We start from the raw sequence: 14,924 nt of genomic DNA, 5'->3' as shown, positions 1-14,924 counted from the left end.
CTTTGAGAAAAGTCCTGAGACAAAAACATGCAGTGATCATGAGACTGATGCAATCCCAAAAATACAGGAAGCTGCAGCTTCCTGTATTTTTATGATGTTAATCTTGTTCTAAACAGAAATAATTTACCACATCCCCAAATGTGGCCCAGCAACATATGTTTATAAAATAATAGATATAAATATTGAAAAACCAAAACCTGTAAGAAGATTAGACTAGCAGGATTGTGAAATTTTGAGGAAAATCAGATTCATTTTCTCAAGATGATCACAGTGTTTGCTAGATATGAAATCACTGTTATAGGTAATTTTGTGATAGTTTATATTACAGACATACACTTTTGAATATATTTAGCATTTGTTTATTGTTGTGTTTTGGGTAGAAGCCACTAAAAATGGGAACTGGATGTTGTTGGATTAAATTTTGAACTCTGTTAAGGAAAAAAAGGCTCAAGACCAAAAGTCTCTAATGTCTTCCAAAGCTGAGAGAGTGCTTTTAATCTGAAGTAAGATTGATAAATAGGTAATTTTTGATTATCATTCAGTTTACTGGTGGCCCCATTTAAGTTACAAGAATGTCCATAGTTGTCTGTTTAGATGTGCCTGTACAATTTATATTACTGGGGCCTTTGTAGCTGGTTGATTTCAGAAATGAAGCTAAAACCAAAAAAGGTTTCAACACATGCATGCAGGTCCCCATGTACATGTTGGTTTTAATAGCTGAGGTCCTTGTGCATTTGAAAGATATATTATCTATTTTACTTCCAAATTTTTAGATAAATTAATATTTCCTTTGGCTATATTAAAGATTATGTAAATTGACAGATATTTGAATAGTGATTTATTTTTAAATGCCATTTTTATTGTAGCTTTAAAGAACTCCAAATCACAAGGCATCCAGTAATTCTATTAAAAACTTTATGATGTTTCTCTACACTACTGCTTGAAATATAAATTTTCCTTTGAGCAATCCATAGCTGCTTTTTAATAAGAATATATCAGCCTATGGTGCAATATGTCAGTGTTTTCAGACCTGTTTGGGTCACTTTACTTTATTTAGATCAGCCCGAGGGGTTTTATAAGGAAATTTTAAAATTTGAACTTGTTCATCTAATAATATATCTGAGACAGAAAGTTTAGATTCAGATCTGACTTTTTTCAAATTCATCTGGCATTCTGTTTCAGAATTATAAATGGAAATATTCATGTTAAAAATGTTGAACAAGGAAAATCCCTAATTCTATGTGTGTGTCCATGCAAAAAGGAATAAATGGTTAAATGGTCAAAACTTCTCCATTACTGTTAATTTTGTCCTCTCCCTCCCAGTGCAAGAGCTGGATCAGCCCTTTATTCACCCATTAGGTACAAAATTTAAGTATTTGTGGCTGAAAGTATCTAACATGAAACCATAGCCCTCTATGACATCCCTTGATGCTCCTTTCTCTGACAGAGGGGTTTTCCCTTTTGGACTGTGATCACAAAATGACAGAGATAAAGATTTAGCACTACCATTCTGATGATTTTTTTTTTAATATTGTGCAGAAAAGTGATTTCCTAAAAACCACATGACCCAGCTGAGGGAATATGAGTACTGTATGCTGAGTAGATGGCTTATTTTCTGCTTTTTATAGGCTGAATTTATAGATTGTTACTTCTTCCACACAGAACTAAGGTCTAAATATTTTTTCTAGACCAGTATGTGACAGTGCTGCTCAGAATTGGCATCTTTTATTGATATTGCATAGATGGGATTTTAACAAACCTCGTATTTATATGAACTGTAGAATTCTTATTCTACCCTCATCTCCAACTTTCATGTCTCGTGTTGCCACCTTATAGAATACAGTATCTAACCACATGCAAATACACCTGCAAGAGCTAAAATTGCTAATTCTTTTCTATTGCAACTGACATACTGAAGGCAGAACAGTACATTTTTAAAGTTATAAATTTGGAATTGCTTTCTCTATCCACCTTCCATTTAAGATGCTTTTTTCTTTCTCCAAAACAGTGAACAAAAGTAAATCAAGCAGTATATTAAATGGCTGAATATCATCTACTATGCAGTACTGAAGAATTATAGCCAGAATTTGGCAAAAGGCTTACCTCTAATTCCCGTATACAATATTTTGCTAACATATATATACTACTCTCAGCATAATTCATTTTGAATTAGAAAAGTGAAGGAAACTTATCCAAACCTAAATGGGAAGAGTAGCAAGTCAGAAGGGAATGATCTGGATTGCTGACAAACTGGGACAAGTAATGACTGTGGCATGGTCACTAATGCAGGCTGAAATAAGGTGCTTGTCCTCTCTTTATGGGAGAGGGACAATTAATGATAAGATCTGGAGCCAGGACAGTCTGTGCATCTGTTCAGTGGTTCAAATGCAGAAGAAACTGATTACAGAACTATATATTCTTAAAAGGAGAAAAGGCCCTGAGGCAACTCAGTGAATCCTCAAAATAAGCCTGGCAACAGATGACACTGCATCTCCAGTTTAAAGCAGAGGATCCACTTCTGGTGGACAATGGTTCTGGTGGGTTCCTAGTCCAGTCCAGCCTATCATGTCCTCACAGAAATCCTTTAGAAAAGCATCCAAGAGCTATAGCAGTTTCTGTCTAATAGTCATACCTACATGTTTTTCAGTGGTCTTCTGCTCATCTGTGTCCAGGGTCTGCTGTTGACCTCAGGCTGCTTTTTTTGCTACCCAAAGTTAAACCTGAAATAGCAACAACAGGAAGAGTGAAGAGAACACTGAGGATAATTGGGTGAGTGACTTGAGCTATATCCAAGACCACAGGAAAGAATGGAGATTTGGGTTTGCTATTCCTAAAGCAAATCTCTAGAGATTCAAGTGGAGCCACACATCTACCTCAGGGTATATACCACTTGTGCTGGGTGGAGTTAGAGCTTATATAAACTTTCTACAAGACCAGGTTACTCCAAGCCCCATCCAAACCTGGCCTTGAACACTTCTGAGGAAGGGGAAGCCACAGCTTCTCTGGGAAGAATTTTTTCTCAGACCAAATTTCTGACAAAAAAATTTTTCAGACCAATTTTCGGACCAAAAAAGCGCACCATAAACAAAACACCATCAATATACCACTATTTTCCTAATCACAAAACTTCATTTCAGCTGCTTTTGATTGCTATCATTATAAATTATTCAGAGCTTGAAAGCATCAATTAATTGTGAAGAACTAGAAATTTTAAAATGCTTATTTTTAAACTTTGGATTTTTGCAAGCTCCCATCTTCTCCATATACTTTAGAGTTTGGCTTTCCAAAAAGAAGGTTGAAAAATATCTGAAACATTAGGGCTTTCCAAGTATTCTCAGTCATAATTGCACATGCTGTAAATTAAAATTCACCCATGGCTTACTGGAACATTAGACAATGTTGTAGCTAATTTAGGCATGTAGTCTCATTTCTTGTGATTTATAAAGAGGTCAGACTAGTCTGTTTGCACTGCATATCTAATGTATTGAGATTTTTCTGGAACTTTCTTTTGTTTCTGCTGCTGAATTATCATTATCAATTTGAAGGATTAAAGGCATCAAACATGTACTCCTCCATTTTTGTGTTTTGCTTATACTTTACCTTATCTACCTTTTCTGTGCTACAGAGAACATCTTTACAGCTCAAAAATTGACATATTTATACTACTTTTCCCTTTAAAAATATAACAACACTTGTACATTTGAAGAAAGGTTTTGAGAGGTCCCTGACCGTTGCATTTCAGTGACATGGAGACATGAGTACAGACAATATGCAGAAGGCTGGGAAGAGGCAAAGCACTATTTCCAGACAAAATGCTGAAAAAATATTAGCTTCCAAACATAAAGAGATTTTTAAAGTGTATTTTAAAACTTATATTTTACTTTTCATTGTCCCTGTGTTTGTAAGTTTGTGGTGGCACTCCCAGGCTCACCTTGACAAACCCTGCCTTTAACATTTGACAACATCTTCTTTATCCCTTTGCAACCCACATCTAGATTACTGTGGTGAACTGTTTCTCATCCTTCCATCCAGATCCTGGGCTCTCTTTCTGCTCTTGGATCTGGCAAGAAAATTGAAGGCAGTATCCATCTCTAGATGGTGCAGAATCCACATGTTGGTCATGCAAGGCAGAAACTGTTTCTTTGCTATGGATGGGACTGGTTTTCTGCAGACTATTGAAGATGTTGCTTCTATCTACAGCCACTTGTCACATATAAAATGGACAAGTGGGCTGCTGTCTGTAGGCAGAGATTTCTGTTTCAAAGAGAGCTGCAACTGTCTGGGAACGTGCAAGATAAGTTTGTGTTAGCCAACACCATGGCATTCACCTGCCAATGAATTGGCAGGATGGGTAAAGCAATCAAAACAAGAAAAGATCACTACTGACACATCAGCACTCCTAATGTTTTACCCAATAGCTCCACAACCTGTAGAGAGGTTTCTTTCTCCTCTAAATTATTGTTCACTTTACCATCTCATGGCCACTTCTGCCAAAAGTATCTTTGACCTTCATAAGAAGGTCCTCATTGTTGGTGTGTATGAGGTGCTACAAAGTATATCTCCTTGTTGTCTACTCTACCATTTGGGTGAGGAAATTGTCTCTGATGATCTCCAGGAATCTTCTGGATTGCTTATGCCCTGCTGTTCTGTCTCTCCAGTGGTGGTCGAAAAACCCTGTGAGGACCAGAGCTGCTCCTATCTGTCCACAGAAGGGCTCATCCATTTGTACTTTCCAGTGCAGCCTAGAGCAGTTCTTTACCTGCCTCCTCTAATTCTAACCCATAAACTCTCACTTGTCTCCTCATCCATCCTCTGGCACAGCTTCATGCACCCTAGATGTTTTCTCACATGAAGGGCAAGGCCCATTCCCCCTCTTGGCATCCTCTCATTCCTACAGAGCCTGTTTCTCCTCATTGCAATGTTCTGATCGTGGCAGCCATTCCACCTTGTCTCCATGATCCCAAGACTAGACCCCTACAATTGCACAGGTTGAGAAAATAAGGAGAGTAGCTTACCTGGGTTTGTTTCTGCACATCCATCTGGCCTCCAATCAGAAGTATAAAATAATTCTTTCATTAATAATTAATAATTCTGTCTTTCTCTTTTTCTATTAGAGGGTCACTCCAGCTCAGGATATTCTGTGATTCCATGGTTCCTTTTCCTATGTTACTGAATTGTCACTCATGTAAAAGTGTGTTTCACAAAATTCAGTTTCCCTGAACTGAGGGAAAATCTGTTGAATACCTCTAAATTTGTGTGCTTGCTGTTGATCTAAGATATCATAGCTTCACAGCAAACAGTTGAAAAGCCCACACTAATCTCTTCTGGGGTAAAGAAACCCATCAGCTTCCCAACACAACGAAGCAGTGACAGATTTGGGTTGTTTGGCTCATCTTCTCGGTTCACCATACAGTTTAAGATACTGAACTATGTAATTAATGATTTGCTAAAATATAATCTCCTTGGATTACCTTTCATTGTCAGTGCAGCAGAAAACATGATCATTCCTCTTAAGGGCTTACTAAGAGAATTATCTATACTTTAAAGAGAGTTAAATTCATAGCTTCCTGAAAAGAATTTTATTTTCCCAATTACCTTTTATCTTTCTGCAGATTTCCATTAGAAGGCAAAATAACATCATCTATCTCTGTTAGGCACATAGTCCAGAAAAATATTGCTGAACCTTGGATGTCAATAGGATTAAATATTCTTTCTTGTTTCAGGAAAACTGATACTTACTCTTGAAAAGATAGATACAAGCTGGGTGTCACTTCAATTAATTAGACCTTGACCTCGTCTCTTTCCTGTCTTATAAAGAAATCTGAATTAACATTTTAAACAAGGACTACCAAAACTAATCCAATGCACATATTCAGAGTGAGAAAGCTGAGATGATGGTTAACAACTTAACAATGTGGAAATCAAATGATAAAACAAGTTTTCCCTCCTAGTTTTAGTGTAAGCTCTAGCCAACCAGGGATTTTGGATTTTTAAAGATGGGATAAAAGTGATTTGTCCTGTTTTCTCTGCACAAGCCTATGTGCACTAGATGATACAGCTGAAAGCACCAGTCCAGAGGCATCTTTACAAATAATTTGGCTCAACAAAGAGGTCTAGAAGGATTCTTTCAGGATGTAGAATTCCATAGCAACAAGTCCCCATTGCTTTCAGTAGATTCTGGCTGCATGACAAGCTGAGTTTTATGTCTATATACATATGTGGTATGACTATGCAAATTACAAATGTGTGTGTATGTGTGTGTGTGTGTGTGTGTGTGTGTGTTTATGTGTGTGCAAAGAATTTGCAGAATATGCAAAAAAACATGTCTGGTCTCTTCCTCACTGTGATGCAACAATAGCTTTGAAGCCCCAAAACATCAGGAGATGTGGTGATAACTGACAGAATTTTCCATCCCTCTAACATAACTCCACAGCAGTTCAGTTGGCCAGAGCAGGGTGCTGACAACACCAAGGCTGTGGAGTCAATCCCCGCATGAGCTGTTCACTTAAGAGTTGGACTTGAAGATCCTTGTGGGTCCCTCCCAGCTTAGAAGATTCTGTGATTCTTCAGAGGTCTTAAATTCTCATCTCTCTCCAAAAGAGAAGTCCCTTTCCCTCAGCTAATGCCAGTAAATTGTGTCCTGTCTAGCCACAGAGTGCATTGATTTAACAGAACAACTGGTGATCCCTCGAGAGCCAGTGTAGCAGTCTTCCTTAAATTATGTGTGCCAGGATTTTATCATGGCTGGTTTCCAGTAGCTTTAGCACCAGACTTTTGTTACTTCCCTTGGGAAATGCTTCAGCAGTTAAAATCTCTCTATTAGGAAAACTTTCTTTGATAACTTCAGTCTGAATACGCTAGACTCAGGGAGAGAAAGAGAAGTGTCTAAGCCATGGAGTCTTCAGGATATGAAGGTTAGAGTTCAGCTTACCTTCCCAGTATTTTGTAAAGGCTTCCCTAAAGTCTATGAATGTGGCACAGGTTTTGTGCTCTTCTGAATGTAGGTGGCCTTGAAAGTGTGAGCCTGAACAGAGATTTCTTTTTTGGCTGGGGAAGGGAAACTTGCATTCTTTTAAAAACAGACCTTTGTGTGATGAACAAAATTTTTTTGTCTGGTATATAAGAATACATCCACACATTTTTGCTTATGTTCTCAATGAAGGTTTGTATGTGTTATATAATATACAAAATTAAGGATGCAATGCATCGAGAGCTTAGAGCTGCTCTACACAAACTATACATCAACTGGTACTAATTAATTGATTTTGCTCTCTCAGGTCATCTAGTTCAAGCTTTGTCTAGCATATTTCCAAATGTGACATGCTTTCACATAACTATTGACATTCTTAGCAGGCAAGTCAAAACAGTTCTCCAATCGCACTCAATTTTGCATTTTTCAAGGTTGCAATGTTTTTTAGAAATATTTATTATAAAGGAAAATATGCAGTTAATGTGAAATTTACAGCAAGCAGTTATTTAGTTGTTTTCAAAACCCAAGCTGTCTCTGTTAATCTTGCAGAAAGTAAACAGCTTAATATATATATATTTATCATATTACACTACTATATTTGTTAGAAACATATATATAAATTTTAAATGCATGTATATAAAAAGATTCTTTGAGCTTCCTTTTCAAATTGCCTCCAGTTCATTTTTTCCTGCTGTAAAAGTACACAACTTATAGATTGTGTACTTTTAAACCATCAAGAAGTCAGATTCAGAATTTCTAAGTGAAATAAAACTGAAATTCTTCTAAGACTCATTACCAAGCAACATTGACTCATTATTTAGTTATTAACTTACTACTTGAAAAGTATTTCTGTAATAGCAAAAAACATTAATGCTTCTGTATCTTTGGTATTAACTACTGCAACATGTATGCCAAATCCTAGTAATACATGGAGCTTATCCTGGATAGAAAAGCCACTGAGCTAAACAGCAGCAGCATATGACTAAATATTTCACTACCACAGAGATGTTGTATAATTAAATATCTCTGGTTCCAGAATGCAAGTTTTGTTGCATCTTATGAAATTCCTACATGTTAAATCACTGTTGATCCACTTTCCAATGTATGAATGAGCAAGCATACACAGGAAGCTTAGTCAACTTTAATCAATTTTTAAAAAGCATTTAGTATCTATAATAAAGCATATTGCACACACAGAGGAGTAATGGCAGGCAAAATGCACGCAGGGAATATATCAGGAGGCAACAATTAGAGGTTGTCTTGGCCACAGAATTTTTGAAATTGCCATGTAATGTGTTTTAAAATAGTTAGGGTGGGTTCCATTAAAGCTGTGCCTTGCTTTCTGTAGCTCAGAGGGCTGTTTCTTATTGTTCTGTCCTCAAAATTTGCTATGAAATATAAATTGTTAGTGAGGGCAGGAAAAACAGGCATTGAAAGACATTCTCTTTCCATCTCTAGTAATTTTCAACAAAGTCCCTACATATTTCCATAGATAAATTTCTGGGAATTGTATGCATGATTACTTTTGCCCTTAAATCCTTCCACTGCTGCTCTGTTACCATTTCTGTGCATCCTGCAAGCAGCAGCTTTGGGTTTTTTCAGAGGCACAGTGCTTGAAAATAGGACAGGCAAATAGCAGAACAGATTGCACAGAGTCTGTGCTGTCCCCATCCTTGGAGGTTTTTGAGCCCTGACTGGACTAAACCTTGAGCAACCTCATCTGAACTGCAGCAGAGACCTTCTGTGGCCCCTTCCAGCCTCAGTGATTGTACAATTATCTGAAAACAGGGGAGAGAGGTGATGGAGAGGAGAGTGGTCTAATGGAATGGGATAATCACCACATCAAATATGGCTGTCAGGAGCAGAGACATTCTGGGTGGTTTGTGTCACGATGTCTCTCAGCTGGCATGTTTTTCCCTGATATGTAAGAGTGATGTGCCAGAATGACTGAAATTAAATCATAGAAGATGTAGGAAGGTAAAAACAGGTGGCAGAGAATGATTCCCCAATGGAATGAATACAAAAAGGTCTTAAAAATGCTTCTTGCTTGAGACCTGATATTTTGGAAACATTTAAGATGAATCAATCTAAAGATCTGGGATTTGATGCCCAAAGGGAGCTTTGGAGATACTTGTCAAAGCTTGGCAGTGAGTATAGATAGAGGATGGGTACTTGATGCTGCAGTTGAGCACCACTGACTTTGAGACAAGGAAAGTGCCTCAAGAGTGAGGGTTACTGCTCCCACCCCAGAGATCGAGGTCAACAGGCCAACAACAGGTTAATAAACCTTGTCAGGAAAGATAAAAATTTGGGAGAAATATACAGAAACCACTTTTTTTTTTCCCCTGGCTCATTGAGCTACATTTCCTTAGCTCATTTTGTTCCTTTTTGAATGAAAGAATAAAAATAATCCAGTTTGTAGAAAATGGCTGTTAATCACTTTAAGCAGCTCACTGTCTACCAACTCTGAAAAAGTAATTCATGTAGTGTTAAGCTCACAGAGCCTGTTGCATTGTGATATTTGGAGACAGAAGTAGCTTGTACTCAGGAAAGTCTAAGACTGATTTGTAAGTCTGTGTCTGCTCTTGAGGAAGGTGAGACCAGCTACCCAAGACACAGCTCTTTGAGACAATGGAGAGTTTTATCTTGTAGCAGTGTAAGTCATTAGCATTCCAGCTAGACTGATTTTACTGAGACACTCCTTTAGAGCCCTGGCTGTAGCTCTTCTAGTATTGTGTCTTATCGAACAACAAAATATATTCACCAGTCCCCAGGGAAGGTGAGACAAACCTTACCATGGAGCTGAGGAGAGAGATTTAACATCAAATGATTGACATGACCTTCAAATGCCTAAGCTGTAATGTGTTGACTCCTCTTGGATAATGCTTTTCTAGGAACTGGAAAACACCCTGGTATAGATCCACCAGGCTGAAAAACAACCTATAATTTGTGGAAGCTCGTCTGTCTTCCAGGTGAAATTTGAAGGATGTTTTTAGAGTGGAGAGGACAAAATCAAACAGGAATCAGATTTAATGTGAGAAATACTGCTTTTTCTGTTCTGCATTTGTGAAATTGTCTTTAATTTGAAATAGTTTTGTAGTTGTCCTGCAGAAGAGATCCTGCCATTAGGAAATCTTACTGGTACTTTATTTTCCTTGTCAAAGTATGCTGAAGTGTATGAATGAATACACTTTCTATTACTTATCTTCTTGGGAATAGGTTGCCTGGGTCTGCCAGGGCTGTGTCAAGGGCTCATGAGAAGAATTGGAAAAGAGAATTCTAAGTTTTAGCATGGTAGATTTGGACTATACACCAGAAAGGAACTGGAGACCAGAAGATGCTGCTGAGGAAGATGGCACTTCCTGCTGTTCTCTTGTAAGTTCTTGTGCCATATAGGGTAGCAGATAGAGCCTTGTTCCCAGAGGCTCTCAATGTGCTCCAGACATTCCAACCCTTCCATTACCTACCCTCTGCCACCCTTCTGCCTCCCTGCCCCTGCCTATCCCTCCCGAAGAACCTGGAACCTTCCCTCAGGGCACTCCAGTCACAGGACTCATCCCATCAGCTTTCCCTTCTGACAAGTATGTCCAACCTCTGGCACTGAGACAAAGCCTCAAGCTCCTCTTTTTGGTTCCTCGTGCTGAGTGCACTGATACAGAAACATTTTGGGGGAGGCTCATTGCAGCTAACACCTCGTGGAGCAGATTGTGGAGCAGAAATTCGTGCTCATTTCCTCAAGTTTTGGCACTCCACCCCACTGATAATCACTGGCCAGCCTGGCTTTGTCCCCTTCCCCCTTCCAAGGTACTTTAAAGCTCTGTCAACAAGCCCTGCTGGTTCCTGTGCTAGAGCTCTTTTTCCCCTCTGGGAAGGTGCATCCTATCCTGTGTCAGTAGACCAGGTGTTGAGGACATCCTCCCATGGTCAGCAAATCCAAAATTTGCATGGTTTTAAAGATCCTAAAATTATTAGGACATGTATTTTCAGACATCTATGAAGAGTGGCTGTAACACTGAAACCCTGGTCTGGCCTAAACAAATAAACATAAAATGACAATTTATTTTTAATGTGATGTGAAAATAATTCATAGAATTTATTCTTCATTAAATGGATTATTTTTTCCGTGATGGAATTTGAGTATTAAATTCTGTTGTGCAATCTACTTTTTAAACTAATTCACACAAAAAAAACAGAAAAGCTTTATCATTAGTAAAGCCCAACTATTTTTACATAATATGAAAAACAGATTTTAAGTCACTTCTAGTAGTTCTCTTCTCATTTTTAGAGTGGAAAAGACAAAGTTTTAATTAAATAAGAAATTTGGCTGGTAATTCTTTAGTCATTAATCTGGTCTGGCGCCTTCTGCTATTTGTATAAAAAATGGATTTGTACAATTTTGAAATTCATTCCTAATAAATGACCAATACTTATGTAGGTTTAATAGACTCAAGTCTCCAGTGCATGGAAAGCAGTCAAAGGCTTTTGAATTAATTGTATTCTTCACTGCATTACAATAAGGTCCAGTATGGTAACAGATGAGCATCCTAACCCTGGGATTTTTATGGTTATTCATCCAGACTTTTTCCATAGCCCACTATAAATCACATTATTTCTGTCACAGAATACTGCAATGTGGGGAACTAAATACCTTATAATCTCAGATGTTCAGTGTCCTTAAAATAATGCTTTATGCAAACCAGATGAAGCCAATGAAGTTTAACTGTTAACCAGCAGGACTCTGAAGGAGGAAAAATACCTTCCAATAAGTTTTTAGGATGCTTTATGAATACAAAGTTACAGCCATACTGCAGCCTACCCGCTGGGTTCTGCAAGCATTACTTCAGAGCATGGATCTCAGCATGAACTAATTTGCTATTTTTTTCTATTTTAATATATACCAATGCTTATGGCTGTTTAACAGACCGATGGAGGAGAATGTGCATATTAGTCTTCTGAACTCTATGCTCGACACATAAACTGCTTCTGTTGCCTAAAATAATTCTAATTAATCCTGTTCAGCATTTCCCTTTAACACAGCATTTGATACTGTAGCTTTATCCTAAGTAATCTGAGCTTTACAGAACAGGTTTCTTGTTCTGTCATGGTGGTAGAGGCTCTCCTCAAAATCAGCTCAACATATTAGTGTAGCCATGATTAATCTCATAAAAACACAAGAAACAAGGAATGAGGTACCTGCATTTCTGATGGATACAAATCTAATTTTAAATTGTTCTTCTCTATATCAAGGTTTACAACAAGTTCTATTCTTATACTCTGTGCAGGATTATAGAAATAATAGAATAAAGAGACAATAGAGCTGGGGAAGTGGTTGGACTTGATGATCTTAAAGGTCTTTTTCAACCTAAAAAATTCTAGTATTTATTGACTGTATCCTCTCTAAGTGTTTCTGGACATCTTAGGAAGTCTTGCCTATGCATTCTAGCAGAGCTATGATATTTTTCCAATAGCTAAGGAAGCAGGAAATGCTTCCAATGTATTTCCAATACAGGAAATGCACAGGGATCACACAGTGGGGTATGTTAGACTGTTTCTCTATCTATGGCTCCTTTCAGAATGGCAAGGCCTTTCCAGAAAATTGAAGTGACAAAAGTTTTCCTTTGTGTTAAAGAAAACCAAATAAAAATTGGTTGACAGATGAAGGATGCTGTGTGTAAACCACACTGGAGTTTCCATTCAGAAACTGAGCTCTCAATCCATGAGGTAAATACAGGTGATAGCATTGCCAGACATGGTTCTGCTGACTACCACAGGTGTTTACATTTTTATCCTTATTAAACTGCAGGGAAAAAATATACCTTCCTCACCTATAGAGATGTTTTAAATATATGTAACTTTTTTATTTTTTTTTTCTGGGTGTTGGGAAACTGTTTCTGCTGTTTATGGAGAATAAAACAAAGAGCACAATGGAGCTCATAAAGGAGCCTAGTATCTTAAGCTTAATCAAACAGATACCACGGGAGAGAAGACATGGATAATTCTCCCTGGAATAGAAGTGACCAAGAGATATGTTGTGAAACTTTGTAATGATTATCAGGTAAATGATGTCATGAAGAATGTATAACCAATGGGAAATTGTTACCAAAAATAGAACCTTATAGAAGACCCATACAAGTAAAGCCCTATATAAATGCCTTGTAAACTCAATAAAATTGGCTTCTGATCTTGATTTGGTTGTCCCCATCTCTCAATTGCCAATAGCTGTTTTTTTTTTTTTTTCTCTGAAGAAAAAAATTACATATTAGAAGAAACACTGAATGAGTAATTCACTTCAGCTAAAGTCTGAAGGTTTGGCTTGATGGAGCATCTCAAAAAAAGCAAAAACCCAAAGGACAAACTCCTTCAAACCCTCTAGTTAATGTTTGCCCCTAGGTCTAATTGATCATTAACCTTTCAAATTACTTTACATTATGATTTTCAACTGCCTAGGAAAGGAAATTCTTCAGGGAACTACATATCCATTATGCTGTAAACGCCTTTAAGAAAGAACCTCTGGTACATTTGTTCTAGCCTGGGGTTTTCTGGTCCATGGGAGATTCCCCCAGCTTTTGACCACAGAGTTGTGCATTTGTTAAGGGCAAGTGGAAAGGAATGACAAGAGGAGGAAAATCTGGTTTGTTTACATAATTTTTTTTCTTATGTGTGATAAAAAATGATACATTTTTGTAACTATATTTTTAGCCTTTGTTTTGTGATTTATGTTGTGTTCTGTCAAGTAGGGTGACGGGATCAGGTGAAAGAGCAACTGAGTGTGAAAAATTGCAGCAAATGTGATGGAGTGGTAGAGTCACTATCCCTGGAAGTGTTTAAGAAATAACTGAACGTGGTACTTCTGTGGTTTAGGTGACAAGGTGGTGTTCACTCACGAGTTGGATTCAATGATCTTGGAGGTCTTTTCCAACCTTAATGGTTCTAGGATTCTATAAGAAGAAAAGGTATCATATTGCCATCAAGCATCATCCAGGCCTTAGAGGCAATGGAAAGGAGTTCCCAAGGCTCAGCAAGGAATGAGAATGCTTCATCAGCACCCAGAAGACTGATGAGTGATGGAAATTAAATCTGGAAGCAAAAACTCACCTGTAATTCAACTTGGAGGCCAGAAGAGCAAGGAGAGAATTGACTGTTGAGAAGAAGTCTTTTGAGCAATACTAGTATTCTGATTTTCTTACAATATATACAATGAAACTCAATAAAATTTCCCATGCCTGTAAACTTTACAGAAGTCACTTCCCCTTGTTTCCACTTGACTGGATTGATCACAACTGGAGGCTTCAGAAGAGTTGCTCAGGGAGGCTTGATAGTGCCTTGTCTGTTGAGTAAGAAAAGGATGCAGAGCTACAAGACCTCTGACAGTGAGGATAAAGGACAGACAACTCCTCCTCCCTTGTTTTCTGCTTGGTTCTTCAGAACAAAAAACCCTTTTTCATGTGAACAGTATTAACAAATACTTTCTCATACCAGCTATGTCATAATTTCAGTCAATATTAAGACTTTCCTATTGTTGCAGGCAAAAGCCGCTTAGTTCACGTAGTTTGCTCTAAATCAGAATTAAAGTGGTTTATTGATTTAGGAGCAACATATCATTAACCAGCAGCAAGGAACTCTGCAACCGTGATTACTCTTAGCAATACAACAGGTAAACAAAAAGTCTAGACACAATGTCAACCAATTGGCATTGAATTGTGTTCCCAATACTACTTCTATAAGTAGTACCTAAAAGATTCCGTTTCCCCTCACACTTACACATATTCCTCTTCCTCATAAATAAGATCATTTTTGGAACAAGATCCTCTTCAGACATCTCTGTATTTTCAATTCAGACCCTGCTGACCCTGGCATTCTTATCTGACATGTTGTTATCCAGCTCTGTTGCCCAGGCTGTGCCATGGGATTGACCACCTCACAGGTGTTAATAACTTCATGAGTTAATTAACCT

This window comes from Parus major, chromosome 8, assembly GCF_001522545.3.
Source record: "Parus major isolate Abel chromosome 8, Parus_major1.1, whole genome shotgun sequence".
Classification (NCBI taxonomy): domain Eukaryota; kingdom Metazoa; phylum Chordata; class Aves; order Passeriformes; family Paridae; genus Parus; species Parus major.
This window is presented reverse-complemented; position numbering follows the sequence as displayed.